At 46.0% G+C, this 15,132-nt stretch overlaps 1 pseudogene; it reads left to right on the top strand.

The window, feature by feature from the left end:
• Positions 1-15,132, top strand: part of LOC111958077 (multiple C2 and transmembrane domain-containing protein 1-like) — a 215,076-nt pseudogene that overhangs the window by 124,829 nt on the left and 75,115 nt on the right.

The raw sequence follows: 15,132 nt of genomic DNA, 5'->3' as shown, positions 1-15,132 counted from the left end.
GGTGTTCCAATTCATCCCAACCCCGATGGGGTTGAGGTCAGGGCTCAGTGCAGGCCAGTCAAGTTCTTCCACACTGATCTCGACAAACCATTTCTGTATGGACCTCGCTTTGTGCACGTGGGAATTGTCATGCTAAAACAGGAAAGGGCCTTCCCCAAATTGTTGCCACAAAGTTGGAAGCACAGAATCATCTAGAATGTCATTGTATGCTGTAGCGTTAAGATTTCCCTACACTGGAACGAAGGGGCCTAGCCCGAACCATGAAAAACAGCTCCAGACCATTATTCCTCCTCTACCAAACTTTAGTTGGCACTATGCATTGAGGCAGGTAGCGTTCTCCTGGCATCTGCTAAACCCAGATTCGTCCGTCAGACTGCCAGATGGTGAAGCGTGATTCATCACTCCAGGAAACCCATGTCATGAAGCTCCTGACGAACAGTTATTGTGCTGACGTTGCTTCCAGAGGCAGTTTGGAACTCGGTAGTGAGTGTTGCAACCGAGGACAGATGATTTTTACACGCTACGCAAACACAGTCATGGGTGGTACCGGGGTGGTAAATTCATTCAAAAGGCATCCTGGGAAATAAATATGCAAATACGGCTTTACACCCTACAGTGTTAAAACAACACCCCAAAACAAGTTACTGTAACACCACGTATTAATCCCCTAACAATGAGAAAGTGTAACAGCACCAGCTATAATAAAGTGTTCATTTACATCAGAATTTGCAACACCCATGGTGTTAGGGACCCAACACTCTTGGTTGTGTTAGTTTATTAACACTATTTGTGATGGTCACATATCATTTCTAAGAAAGTGTTACATTTAAAAACCTGTGGGTGTTAAAATTCCGATTGCAAATTTGCTGCGCACATATCCCTCTTTTTGTGTGCTCCACTCGGCAGACGATACCCAAGACTTTGAACCCCCAGTGGAGAGAGCAGTTTGACTTCCATCTGTATGAGGAGCAGGGAGGCTTCATCGACATCACCGTCTGGGACAAAGACGCAGGCAAGAAGGACGACTTCATGGGCAGGTGGGCCACACACACACACACACACACACACACACACACACACACACACACACACTTTTGTTCATTTTTCAACAACACCAGTAGTCTCCCTCCTGTCTTTGATAGAATGCTCTAAGGGTATTTTATACCTTTATTTAACTAGGCAGGTCAGTTAAGAACAAATTCTTATTTACAATGACAGCCTAGGAACAGTGGGTTAACTGCCTTGTTCAGGGGCAGAACGACAGATTAGTACCTTGTCAGTTCTGGGATTTGATCTTGCAACCTTTCGGTTACTAGTCCAACGCTCTAACCACTAGGCTACGCTGCTGCCCCTCTGCCGTGTGTGTATTTGATGTGAGATTCCCTCTTGGGCCGAGGGTGACACTGCTTTTGAGTTCGCTAAACCGTTAGCCCGACTCATGTTCGCTACATGTGCGTGTGTGCGCGAACGTGTGTTTGACAAGTCCTCACTAAGACAGGAGACTAATAGCTAGGAGAGGAGATTGGAGGAGCTCGTTTTGCATTTCTCCATACCTCTTCCTGGAGAGCTAGTGTCCACTGGTCCTTGCTTGTAATTGACTATTTCCCCCTCCTTAAATACCCATCTGGTTGAGTCATGTTCCAGGCCCACTGATGTCCACGTCACCCCTCTGTCCAGGACCTACTGACAGATTCATTAACACACGCACGCACACACATTGAGCACCAGTGTGCCTGCCTGCTTCCCATTGCACCACTGACTCACTGGAAAACTAAAAAAATCTCCCCTGTCTCAGCCTCTCTCTGTCTCAACCTTCTCTCTCTCTCTCTCTCTCTCTCTCTCTCTCTCTCTCTCTCTCTCTCTCAACCTCTCTCTCCCCTGTCTCAGCCTCTCTCTCTCTCTTCTCTCTCTCTCTCTCTCTCTCTCAACCTCTCTCTCTCTCTCAACCTCTCTCTCTCTCGCTCGGTCTCTCTCGGTCTCTCTCGGTCTCTCTCTCTCTCTCTCTCTCTCTCAACCTCTCTCTCTCTCTCTCTCTCTCTCTCTCAAAACTCTCTCCTCTCTCTCGACCTCTCTCTCTCTCCTCTCTCTCTCCTCTCTCTGTCTCGCCGGTCTCTCAACCTCTCTCTCTCTCTTCCTGTCTCGCCTCGGTCTCTCTCTCTCCCGGTCTCTTGGTGAATTGGACTGAACAAAGCAACCATGTGCCATAATCATGCAACATATTTACAAATGACTGGCAGACTACAGTAAAAGCACAGTGATTATTGAGACCTGTCGACTGACTGAAGGAAATACGTTAAAAAGAATCTCTTATTTTCTACCTCGCTCTTTCTCTTCCCCACTTTCTCCTGCTTTCACCCACTTGTCTCACTCTTTCTCACTATCATCCCCACCCTATTCCTCTCAATGTCAGAGTCTATATACCGGTATATCTGTAATTAAAACGTGTGTGTGTTTCAGGTGTTTGATTGACCTGTCGCCGCTGAGTAAAGAGCACACTCATAAGTTGGACGTACCGCTGGAGGAGGGCGAGGGCATGCTGGTGCTGCTGGTCACACTCACGGGGGCTACAGCAGTGTCCATCTCGGACCTGTCGGTCAATATTCTGGATGACCCACACGAGAGACACCAGATACTACAGAGATATGTGAGTTTGTGTGTGTGTGCGTGTGTCAGTAGGTGACCTTCATGGAAGAGGCCTAAGTGACAAGACTCAGGCTCTAGGTCTCTCCTGCTCCCTCGTGTGAAGACATCAAGCAGCAACACTTTGTCACAACTTGTTTCCATTGGATCACATTTCCAACCAGGGCGTCATATTGATGCACCTGTCCAGTGTATGTAACAGTAAAAACACATTTCAATACACCTATTTATTTTATCTTTATTTAACTAGGCAAGTCAGTTAAGAACAAATTCTTATTTACAATGACAGCCTAGGAACAGTGGGTTAACTGCCTTGTTCAGGGGCACAACGACAGATTTTTTTACCTTGTCAGCTCGGGCATTTGATCTAGCAACTTTTTGGTTACTAGCCCAACGCTCCAACCACTAGGCTACCTGCCGCCCCCAGTGTATGTAACAATAGAAACACATTTGTGGCTACCACTGGGATTGAACACGCAACCCTTGGAGCCGGGGGTCGCGGCTGACGCCCATCCGCCATCCCCATCCATAACACCCTAGCAAGCTGCAAGCCTACTTAATGGGAATGGCGCTCACCGTTGCCCCTAGTGACTGGTTTTGAAGGCATCCCCCGACGTCCTGGCGACCTGAACGAATGTCAAATATCGCCTTGGATCTCGAGTGACCTGGCTGGGCTTTGACCTGGTAACTACCGCTGAAAGAGGGGAGGGGACCGTAGATGAGAGGATGGGGTACAGAGAAGAGAAAGAAAAGAGGGGGTTAAGAGAGAAGACCTACTCTGACAGGTTCTATTGAAACTGAAGCTGCCGTGAATCCCTCCCTTCTCTCCATTAGTGTGTGTTTTTATACCATAATGTGAGTGGGTGTGAATATTATTATTTTTGAATATTTAAAAGGATCTGTGGTGTCTGCTAGTGTGTTACTGTTTGTATGCCTGTGTGTCCGCGTCTGTGTGTGTGCCTGTTAGCTGAAAAAGGCTTGGTGTCTCTCTGAGGAGTCCTAGGCCCCCTGTGTTCCTGAGGCCCTCCACACAGCACAATACACTCCGCCTGTGCCTTTGTCTTAGCGCTGTTAACCCTTCACTTGCTGTCACTCTCAGCCATCGGCCCAGCACAAAGACACACATGCACACGCTCTCGCGCACACACACACACACACACACACACACAACCTGGGCACTGCAGCTCACGCATTGACAGCCCTGACAGGGGACACTCGTCACATATCAACAGTACGTTGTCTGATGGCAGTTGCTTAACACGCTGATAATGCAGATTGAGGCCTGGAGGAGTCTCAGCATACGTCCCAGCGCTGTGCTGTGCTCCTTCATTAAGACAGGAAATGCTCATTCCTCTATCACGCTGTGTGTGTGTTTTGTTTCTCTGTAGTTGCACCATATTCTAGCAACCTACTTCATTTGTTTGTATGTGGGAATTTGATTGTGTGTGTGTGTGTGTGTGTGTGTGTGTGTGTGTGTGTGTGTGTGTGTGTGTGTGTGTGTGTGTGTGTGTGTGTGTGTGTGTGTGTGTGTAAACTGTGCTCTAACTTTAAGTTTAGAGTCTGCTGGGTTGTGGTGTTGATCTGGGTGAGCTCCAGTGGAGAGCGCTCCACAGGCCAACCACGGACGCGTGACCTACATACCACGCTAGCACCTCATTGGCTGGCCACGAGAGCACTCCCCACGCTGTAGTGGCGTCCCATGCTCAGAGGAGGGAGCTCTAGGACCGAGACAGGCGGCGGACGCGAATCTCTTCCTAAGCACACTTAGAGCAAGGGCGGGGAGGGGGATGTGTGGGTGTGGGTGTGTAATAGGGAGCGAGAGGTAAGGGGTAAGGGTTGCGCTGGAAGGGGTAGGCGTGCAAAATGAAAAGAAAAAGCTATTTCACCTTTCACAACTGCCGCCCCCCTTTTTCTGTTCTGTAAAGGAGAGACATTCCCCCCCCCCCATCTTCTCTCCTTCGTTTTCTCGCTCGCTCTTGGTCTCTCTGTGCCGGCTATGCTCTCTGTCTCCCACCGACCACCCCACTGGCAAGCCGACTAGCAGCAAGTGGAGGATGGAGGGATGGGGGGGGTGAGTCGGTGAGGGAGAGTGTGGTATGGTTTGGTTTGAAGAGGACTGCCGTCATTAGCTTATTCCTCTTCCCCTGACTGATGCCCTTTCAATGAGAGAATTTAATAAAGATGTACCTTATCAAGGCAGACCGATACCAGCAAGTGTCGCTACTAATGCTGTACAATACTCTCCAAAGCAGATTCGTCTGAATGTGTGTGTGTGTGTGTGTCTCGGGTGTGTGTGTGCATGTGTTCGTGAATATGTGTATGCGTAAGGAGGTGTGGGCGAAGCATTGCTCAGGCGAATGTCTTCCCTCATATCATCAGTATGGAATCAGCTGTCTAGCAGACGGGCCGTACAAAGCACCCGCTAGTGCTAATCACTGCAACCTCCCTAACACACCAGCTAACCTGCGCCCTCACCCCCCATCAACTAACCAATAAACGACTTACGGAAGGGGGTTGTCGGTGGGAGTTACAAGTGCCATGCATTGTCATCGTCATAGCGCCTGGGCTTTGAAGCACATATGCTGGCTCCTTAAAAACGTATAGGTGAGGAACAAACGCAATTAAATCCTTCCTCCGTCCCCGGCTTCTCACCACCGGCCCGGCCCGGCATCATTAACGCACCGCTGACATATCAGATGACTTTCAGCTTTCATCTGGCTGCTAGAGGAGAGGAGAGGAGGGAGGGCCACAGGGCCGGGCTATTGAACCTCCCCACTCTCCGCCCCCACCGTCCACGTTAAGTCCCTGGTTTAATAGCATGTGGGAACAGGATGTAGACGTTAGCCCGTTAGCTCTCCGAGGTAAGCGTGTATCGCAGGCGTTTCCCCTTCCCTAATCTGCCGCCATTGAAGACAACTGATAATGCACACCTGAGAGTGGGTTCTGGAGATGTTGGGCTTCTCACAGACCATTTTCCCCATCCTATATGTCTCTATTATACTCTGGGCCTAGGATTTCATAACCATTCGTATGTTTGATGAACAGTGGAGGGACATGGGTGGGCTTGTAGATGTTAGGTGTGGTATATCCCCCATGTAATAGGTTTGGCTCTTATTGTGTCTATTGTGCCCGGTACTGCCCAATGGACTGACAGACTGCTGTCTCTCTAGCTATTCTACCACGATGAGAAACGTGGAGGGTTTACTGTAGGACGCTGTGTATGCAGTGCATGTGTTGGTTGCATTCAATTCATTGTATCTGTATCTTGATAGTGTATCTGTATGGTAATAGTGTATAGGTATCTTGATAGTGTATAGGTATCTTGATAGTGTATATGTACCTTGATAGTGTATATGTATGGTAATAGTGTATATGTACCTTGATAGTGTATATGTATGTTGATAGATACATATACACTACCAAGATACAGGTACACTATCAAGATACAGATACACTATCAAGATACAGATACACTATCAAGGTACATATACACTATTACCATACATATACACTATCAAGGTACATATACACTATCAAGATACAGATACACTACCAAGATACAGATACACTACCAAGATTTACCAGCATTACACTACAGATACATGTCACTACCAAAGATACAGATACACTAACAGATACAGATAACTACTACCAAGATACAGGTACACTATCCAAGATACAGATACACTATCAAGATACAGATACACTACCATAAGACTACAGATACACTACCAAGATACAGATACACTAACAAACCAAGATACACGATATATCAAGATACAGATACACTATCCAAGATACAGATACACTACCCAAGATTACAGATTACACTACCAAGATACAGATACACTATCAATATATACATATACCCTATCAACATACCAGATACACTATCAAGACACAGATACACTATCAAGACACAGATACACTATCAAGACACAGATACACTATCAAGATACAGATACACTACCAAGATACAGATACACTACACAAGATACAGGTACACTACCAAGATATACAGATACACTACCAAGACACAGATACACTACCAAGATACAGGTACACTATCAAGATACAGATACACTACCAAGATACAGATACACTATCAATATACATATACCCTATCAACATACAGATACACTATCAAGACACAGATACACTATCAAGATACAGATACACTACCAAGATACAGATTACACTAACCAAGATACAGATACACTATCAATTAACATATAACCCTATCAACATACAGATCACTACCAAGATACAGATACACTACCAAGATACAGATACACTATTAAGACACAGATACCTTGTCAACATACAGATACACTATCAACATACAGATACGATATCAAGATATAGATACACTATCAAGATCAATAGTCACTTTACAGTGTATCTGTTTCTTCATAGTGTATCTGTATCAGATACAGCCCAGGATCGAACCAGGATCTGTAGTGACGCCTCTATCACTGAGATGCAGTGCCTTAGACCGCTGTGCCGCTCGGAGGCCAACATACAGATACACTATGAAGAAACAGATACACTATCAACATACAGATACGCTATCAAGACACATATACACTATCAAGATACAGATACACTATATATTTATAGATACACTATCAAGATAAATATACACTAGCAATTCAGATACACTGTCACGATATAGGTACACTATCAAGATATAGGTACACTATCAGGCCACAGATACACTATCAAGATACAGATACCTTGTCAACATACAGATACGCTATCAAGATACAGATACACTATCAAGATACAGATATGTTGGCTCCCGAGTGGCGCAGCTGTCTAAGGCACTGCAACTCAGTGCTAGAGGCGTCAGTACAGATCCTGGTTCGATTCTGGGCTGTATCTGATACAGATACAATATGAAGAAACAGATACACTATCAATATACAGATACAACAGGAAAGGACATTGTGAAGATGCTGGAGGAAACAGGTACAAAAGTATCTATATCCACAATAAAACTAGTCCTATATCGACATAACCTGAAAGGTCGCTCAGCAAGGAAGAAGCCACTGCTCTAAAACCGCCATAAAAAAGTTGGTTTGCGACTGCACATGGGGACAAAGATCGTACTTTTTGGAGAAATGTCCTCTGGTCTAATGAAAGAAAAATAGAACTGTTTGGCCATAATGACCATTGTTATGTTTGGAGGAAAAAGGGGGATTTGCTTGCTTGTGAAGAACACCATCCCAACCGTGAAGCACGGGGGTGGCAGCATCATGTTGTGGGGGTGCTTTGCTGCAGGAGGGAATGGTGCACTTCACAAAATCGATGGCATCATGAGGGAGGAAAATTATGTGGATATATTGAAGCAACATCAAGACATCAGTCAGGAAGTTAAAGCTTGGTCGCAAATGGGTCTTCCAAATGGACAATGACCCTAAGCATACTTCCAAAGTTGTGGCAAAATGGCTTAAGGACAACAAAGTCAAGGTATTGGAGTGGCCATCACAAGCCCTGACCTCAATCCTCTTGAATATTTGGAGAGAACTGAAATAGCATGTGCGAGCAAGGAGGCCAACAAACCTGACTCAGTTACACCAGCTCTGTCAGGAGGAATGGGCCAAAATTCACCCAACTTATTGTGGGAAGCTTGTGGAAGGCTACCCGAAACGTTTTACCCAAGTTAAACAATTTAAAGGCAATGCTACCAAATACTAATTGAGTGTATGTAAACTTCTGGCCCACTGGAAATGTGATGGAAGAAATAAAAGCTGAAATTAATCATTCTGTTACGTCCGTCGTTAGTGGTAGAATGACCGGACCAAGGTGCAGCGTAGTAGGCGTATATTTAATTTTATTTAAAATGACACAAAAAAACTAAAATACAAACGAACGTAAAGCTTCGGAGTGCAGCACATGCAACAAACAAAGACAAGATCCCACAACTGAAGGTGGGAAAAAGGGCTGCCTAAGTATGATCCCCAATCAGAGACAACGATAGACAGCTGCCTCTGATTAGGAACCATACCCGGCCAACAAAGAAATATACAAACTAGAATGCCCACCCAAATCACACCCTGACCTAACCAAATAGAGAAATAAAAAGGCTCTCTAAGGTCAGGGCATGACACATTCTCTCTACTATTAATCTGGCATTTCACATTCTTCAAATAAAGTGGTGATCCTAACTGACCAAAGACAGGGAATTTTTATAAGGATTAAATGTCAGGAATTGGGAAAAACTGAGTTTAAATGTACTTGGAAGTGTATGTAAACTTTCGACTTCAACTGCATATGTATGTATAGTGTATAGTGTATGTGTGTATAGTGTATCTATATCTTGATTGTGTATATGTATCTTGGTAGTGTATCTGTATCTTGATAGTGTATCTGTATCTTGGTAGTGTATCTGTATGGTGATAGTGTATCTGTATCTTGGTAGTGTAGCTGTATGTTTGATCAGGGTATGATTATAATTTGGTAGTGTCCTGTATCTTGGTAGTGTATCTGTATATCTTGGTAGTGTATCTGTTATCTTGATAGTGTATTCTGGTATCTATCGGTAGTGTAAGTACTGTATATTGATAGATGAATCTGTATCTTGGTAGTGTAATCTGTATCTGGTAGTGTAAATTTGTAATCTTGGTAGTGTATACTGTATGGTGATAGTGTATCTGTACTTGGTAGTGTATCTTGTATCTTGGGTAGTGTATCTGTATCTTGGTAGTTGTATCTGTATCTTGATAGTGTAAATCTGTAATTTGATAGTGTATCTGTATCTTGGTAAGTGTATCTGTATCTTGGTAGTGTATCTGTATCTTGGTAGTGTATTTGTATCTTGGTAGTGTATCTGTATCTTGGTAGTGTATCTGTGCAAAAATTGCATTCTGTGTATGTCTTTTCTTTAGCCTTAAGTCTTGATCGACCAGTGTTCAGATGTTAACATGGTGGCCACTACTTCCCCCCTCTTCCAAGCCCAGTGATGGTGCTCTGTAGTGTGTTGGGTATGTCAGCTGTATTAAGGTGAGGCGAGAAGAGGGAGCGGGCAGGACTTATGCATACTAATGGGGGAGGAGGAACTGGACTAATGGGTTTAATGGGCCTGGGGGTACACACACTGACCTCTCCTCAAGTGGTGCCACTCCACTCTACTCCACTCCTGCAGCCCCTACACCCCCATAACTCACCCTCAACACGCACATAGCAGCGAGGGGGCAACTAGGAGGAGAGGAAGGGGGTAGAGAGAACTGCGGAGAGAGGCGGAAGCTGTTAGCATTCCATTTTTATTATGACATTTCACAGTCATCCGATTTAATGTCCCCTGACCGGATTGTCCGTCCTGCAGACGGTGGGGATGAAATGTTATTTGGAGCGTTGATAAAAGGTGAGGCTCCTCCGAGATGACAGCGAGTCATAAGGCTCGGCGCGCTGACATTCATTTTCACCACAACAGAGATGGAATAAGACGTCACGGTGACAAGCTGTCAGTCAAGCCGGGGCCCCGCCATATTACCATCCCCTCCTCCCCCTTACTCACCCTCGCCACATGCTACCACCCCCCCCTCTACCCCACCTCCCCAGCCAATCCCTGCTGGCGGGTAGGCGGTTGAGGGGGGGGGTGGATGGGGGGTGGATCCTCTTCAGTAATGGGGCTAGGCTGAACCCAGAGCGAGCGAGCCTCGTCAGCTTGGTAGCTGGGAGGATGGAGGGTGAGAAAATATATTCTACAGCCTTTCATTAAAAAAATAAAGAGGCCTCATCTCCTGAGCTTTTCAATCTATCTGCCTGTCTATTGAGTGGGCCTGAAAAGGCAGCCACGCAAATCAGAAATTCCTCTGCTATGGAAATGTTCCGGCTTCACAAATCAGCCATGTTTTTTTTTTCTTTCTCTCTCTCTTTTAGGCCATCCCCAATAATCACAAATAACAAGCTGTCATATCTTCAGAGAAATCATGTATTAAACTTATGTGGAAAGTTTTTTTTTTCTCCCTCTCCTTCCTCCCCTCTCATCTTTTTTCGAAGGCTTTTCAACAATAATATCGCTGGAAACAGGCAGAGGCTGATAGAGTTTATAATAAATTAAGTCTGTAGCCTGGCCCTGACTCGAAAATGTAAATTATAATTACTCCTCTGGGTATGTAAGGGGTTATTGCCAGAGAGAGAAATAAATTGAAGTGAAGTGCGTTTTCACTGCTTTTAAGACACGCCAGCATGTCTCTCAGTACGGCCTCAGTGCATGTCTTTGTGTGTGTGTGTGTGTGTGTGTGTGTCAGTTTGTGTGTGTTTGTGTGAATGCTTATGCCGTGACACACACACATTGACCTCCTCAGCTCTCTGCTTTATCTGTGCTGCCTGCCTGTCTGACCTGTGTGAAGTGACAATGATGCTGGTGCTAACATGGAGATATGTGTTTTCATTGAGTGTGGAAAAGGTCACAGAGAGAGTGGAGGTGTTTTTCTCTGTCTGCCTGTGTCTGTCTGTGTGTGTGTGTGTGTGTGTGTGTGTGTGTGGTGTGGTGTGTGTGTGTGTGTGTGTGTGTGTGTGTGTGTGTGTGTGTGTGTGTGTGGTGTGTGTGTGTGTGTGTGTGTGTGTGTGTGGTGTGTGTGTGTGTGTGTGTGTGTGTGGTGTGTGTGTGTGTGTGTGTGTGTGTGTGTGTGTGTGTGTGTGGGTATCGGGCAAGTTATGGCCAGTAAATAAGTGATGGTGCCCAGTAACTATCACATCACTGCCTGAATACCAGTCATGCCTCAGTGGGAGTGACTGAGCTCTGCAATATCTCTATTATCAGTAAAAGGTGTGTTTCTCTCTCGCTCTTTCTCTTGCTCTTTCGTTCGCTCTGTATCTCGCTCTGTTCACACAAAATAGAGAAGGTAATGATATTATTCTGACACGTGTGTGTCAAAATTAATTTAAAAAGAGACAGAGAGGTTGGGGAAACGTTGACTGCCTTGACAATAAAAGGACATTTTGCCAGTTCGACTCCACTTGACGTGACCGTTTGAATGTCCGTGGTGAATTGCTGAACTCAAAAAGGGTTACCCTAAGCGTAATGTACTCAGTGTGCTCTTCATCCCTGACCTCTGACCTCTATCCTGCAGAGTGTGCTGAGGTCGTTCCACAACCTGAAGGACGTGGGTATGGTCCAGGTGAAGGTCATCAGAGCAGAGAGGCTGATGGCGGCAGACGTCACAGGTAAGTCGACTGAAACTCCTTCAATTGACGCGAAGACCGTCTTCTCCGCTATCAAGGGCGAAGCGTTTTAGTACATCTGTCGCTTAAAAACACACCTGCTTGTCTTGTTAGTTTCTACCAAATTGAACCGTCCCATGCCAAGTGTATAAAACATCAATCCATCGATGTAGTTGTAATTGACGATGGCCAACAAGAACCCATCGAGACAGTATCTAGACTACAGAACAACTTATTTCTTTTGGATTTAATTCATATAGGGGAGAGGCTTCATTTAAACCACCAAGTCTCCAAAATATTTCTCTCACATCCTAGTTTCCCCATTAATTTATACTTTTAATGAGGTCTACAGTGGACAGGCCTACTTTACTGTTTGGCAGTGTGTGTGTTATCTAGTGGAAGCGAAGTGGGAGTGAGTTAGCTTGGCCTTATTCAGGGGAGAGGACCCACACACATTAGCAGCTAGAGCCACGCTCCTCCGTTTCCTTGTTGGAGATAGCGAAGCGGCAGTAACAAGGGCTAATGGCTCTGCCTTTTGTTATTCTGCCAGAGAAACAAATGGAAATCCCTCCGCTATGTGCTGCTGACCTCAATACAGAACTCATATCTCAGTCTGGGTCCTACTGTGGCTATTCTACAGTTAAGTATTCAGCCACTCTCAGCCCAGAACTTCTGCAGAAATGTGTTTCTTGTGTAAGGATGGACAAATATGGCCTACGATAGGGAAGTGCGTAGGATAGCCACCAAACCGTTTAGTTCAACAGAGGTGCAATGCCTCGAATGAGTGAAGTTGCGTGTCCTCCTTTCATGCATTGTACTCCGGTCGTGTTGTCAGCGTGAGCATTTGTGGAGAGCTAGGCACTGTCAAGTATCACCATGTTGAGCCCCCCCCCCTCTCTCTCTCTCTCTCTCTCTCTCTCTCTCTCTCTCTCTCTCTCTCTCTCTCTCTCTCTCTCTGTTAGGTTGAGAGGGGCCGACCATTCGTCGTGAGAGAGTGGGATGGGATCTCTGGCTCATCACACATGTTCGAATTGAAGAGAGAGCCCGTTATGGTCTCTGTCTTATTTCGCTCTCTCTCGTGTGAGAGAGAGTCCTCCATTGTCGCGTGAAGAGAGAAGACCTCATCCTTTGTGGTGAGAGATACCGATGGGGTCTCGGGTGTCGATCGCTACGCAGAGACTCATCTCCACTCAAGACATGAGAGAGAGAACCTCTCATTTGAGACGAGAGAGGGAACAATCCATTCGCCTATGTCGTAGGAAGAGATTTCACTGCGCTATATTGTAGACGGCGAGAGAGATCACTGGTCGTCCATGTTCTCTCGTGATGCAGAGGTAGTTCTCGTTCATCTATATCTCTCTCTATCGTGTGACGATACTCGAGTCTATCAAATACCATGGCCTCTCTATCTCTGATTCGTGGTCTCGTTTGAGAGAGATCTCTTGGACCCAGTTCATGGTCTCCGTGTGAGTCTCTCAAGACTCATCAGGGTGCACAGGACCAATAACCAATAGATGGATCACGAGATCTCAAAAGAGAACCTACCTCTACAATTTCATGAGAGAGTAGGGAGGAGGAGAAGAGTGACTGTTGACCACAACTGTTCGAGATGTATAGAGGAAAAAAAAACAGACGTGGTCCAACTCATAGCATCACTCTCTCCTCACCTCTACCCAATGTCCGATTGAGACAGAGGAATTCTAACCGCTCTAAGCCTCTACTCCCTTCCATCTCGCTCGCCTTATCCTCCTCTCTTCCTGTCCTCGCCCGTTCGTCGGCTTTCCAGTGGTCAGAGGAATCATAAATCTCATCCTCTCTGACTCTCTAACCCCAACCACCTCTCTCTCGTCCTCTCATGTGTGAGGAGGAGAGAAGAAAGAACTAGATAATCGCATCACTCATAAGGTTATCGAGGAATGATCCGGTCTAACCTCCTCTTCCTCTCAGACTCATCCAGAAATCCGTGCTCTGAGAGCAGAACCCCTCATCCCGCCCTGCTCCTATTCTCGCACCGCTCCTTTCTCCTCTTAGTGTGAGCGGATCGAGGAGAGACCTCGTAATGCCCTTCTCGCATCTCATGGTGGAGGAGTCAGAGACGCATGAGAAGATGGAGAAGACCACTATAGAGAGAGAAGAGAGAGAAACCATTGTATGCCCGTGAGAGAGTTCGTTCTTACTCTCCAGTCATCTCACCAGACAGAATGAAAAAGCCACATTCAAACAGCACAACGTGGAAACATAAACACCGATGAGTCTCACTCCTCTCCTCTCCTCATACACAGTGGTATCAGGTTCTCTGTTCACAAGTAATGGGACGGTGTGAGAAAGGAACATGGTCTTCTCTCACTCAACGGTGAAGTCAGTCGAAGCACCCTATCTCCACTTTCTTCCCGAGAGTGAGTCTGTGGAGATATTTAATCTCAATGACCTATGTCTTCTCGTGGTGGAGAGGCGAGTAACAATGTGTTAGTAAGTACGATGTGTACTCCCTACGATTCTCGCTGAGTAGAGTTGCGAAGCATTAATTCTTATACATGGTCTCTCAGTTTAATTCCACTTTCCGGTTTTCTCCATGTCAATGTATTGTGTCTACTCTCACGATTCCGACAATCACATGTCTCTTCTCCATGGGTCATCTCGTTCCAATGGGCCATGTGTGTCACTCTCACCATGGTCTCGAGTCATCGAACAACGACACCTTATGTTGCTCTGTCTCGTCAAAGTAGACTGGAGGGTGCTCAGTACTCGTAGCCATGCTTCGTCAATAGGGTACATCTCTCCCATTTCTCATGGTCTCTCTCTCACACTGGTCTCTCTCACAACATGGGTTCCTCACACATGGTCTCTCTAACTGTCTTCTGCATCTCATCATTGGGTATCGAGAGAGTTTCATCGAACATGGTCTCCATTCGACGTCTCTTCTCGTCAGTCATGGTCTATGTCTTCAATGGGTCTCTGATCTCGCTCCATACAGACGATGATGGGATGAGAGTCATGGATCACCAATCAGCAGTGTGGAGTAGCAGACCTCTCCCGGTCACACGAGAGAGAGGCCATGAGAGAGAGAGAGAGACCATAAAAGAGAGAACACGAGAGAGAGAGACAACCATGAGAGCGGAGATAGAGGAGAGAGTCCGAGACCCATCGAGTGAGGAGACCCCGAGAGAGAGACCATGAGTGAGAGAGACCCCGAGGAGAGAGAGGCCATGAGAGAGAGAGAGAGACCATAAGAGAGAACGAGAGAGAGAGACCATGAGAGCGAGATGAGAGAGAGAGAGACCATGAGAGCGGATAGATAGAGAGAGAGACATGAGAGGGAGA

This window comes from Salvelinus sp. IW2-2015, linkage group LG33 (genome assembly GCF_002910315.2).
Source record: "Salvelinus sp. IW2-2015 linkage group LG33, ASM291031v2, whole genome shotgun sequence".
Classification (NCBI taxonomy): domain Eukaryota; kingdom Metazoa; phylum Chordata; class Actinopteri; order Salmoniformes; family Salmonidae; genus Salvelinus; species Salvelinus sp. IW2-2015.
Note: the sequence above shows the minus strand (reverse complement) of the source record. Positions and strands in the feature narration are given on the sequence as shown.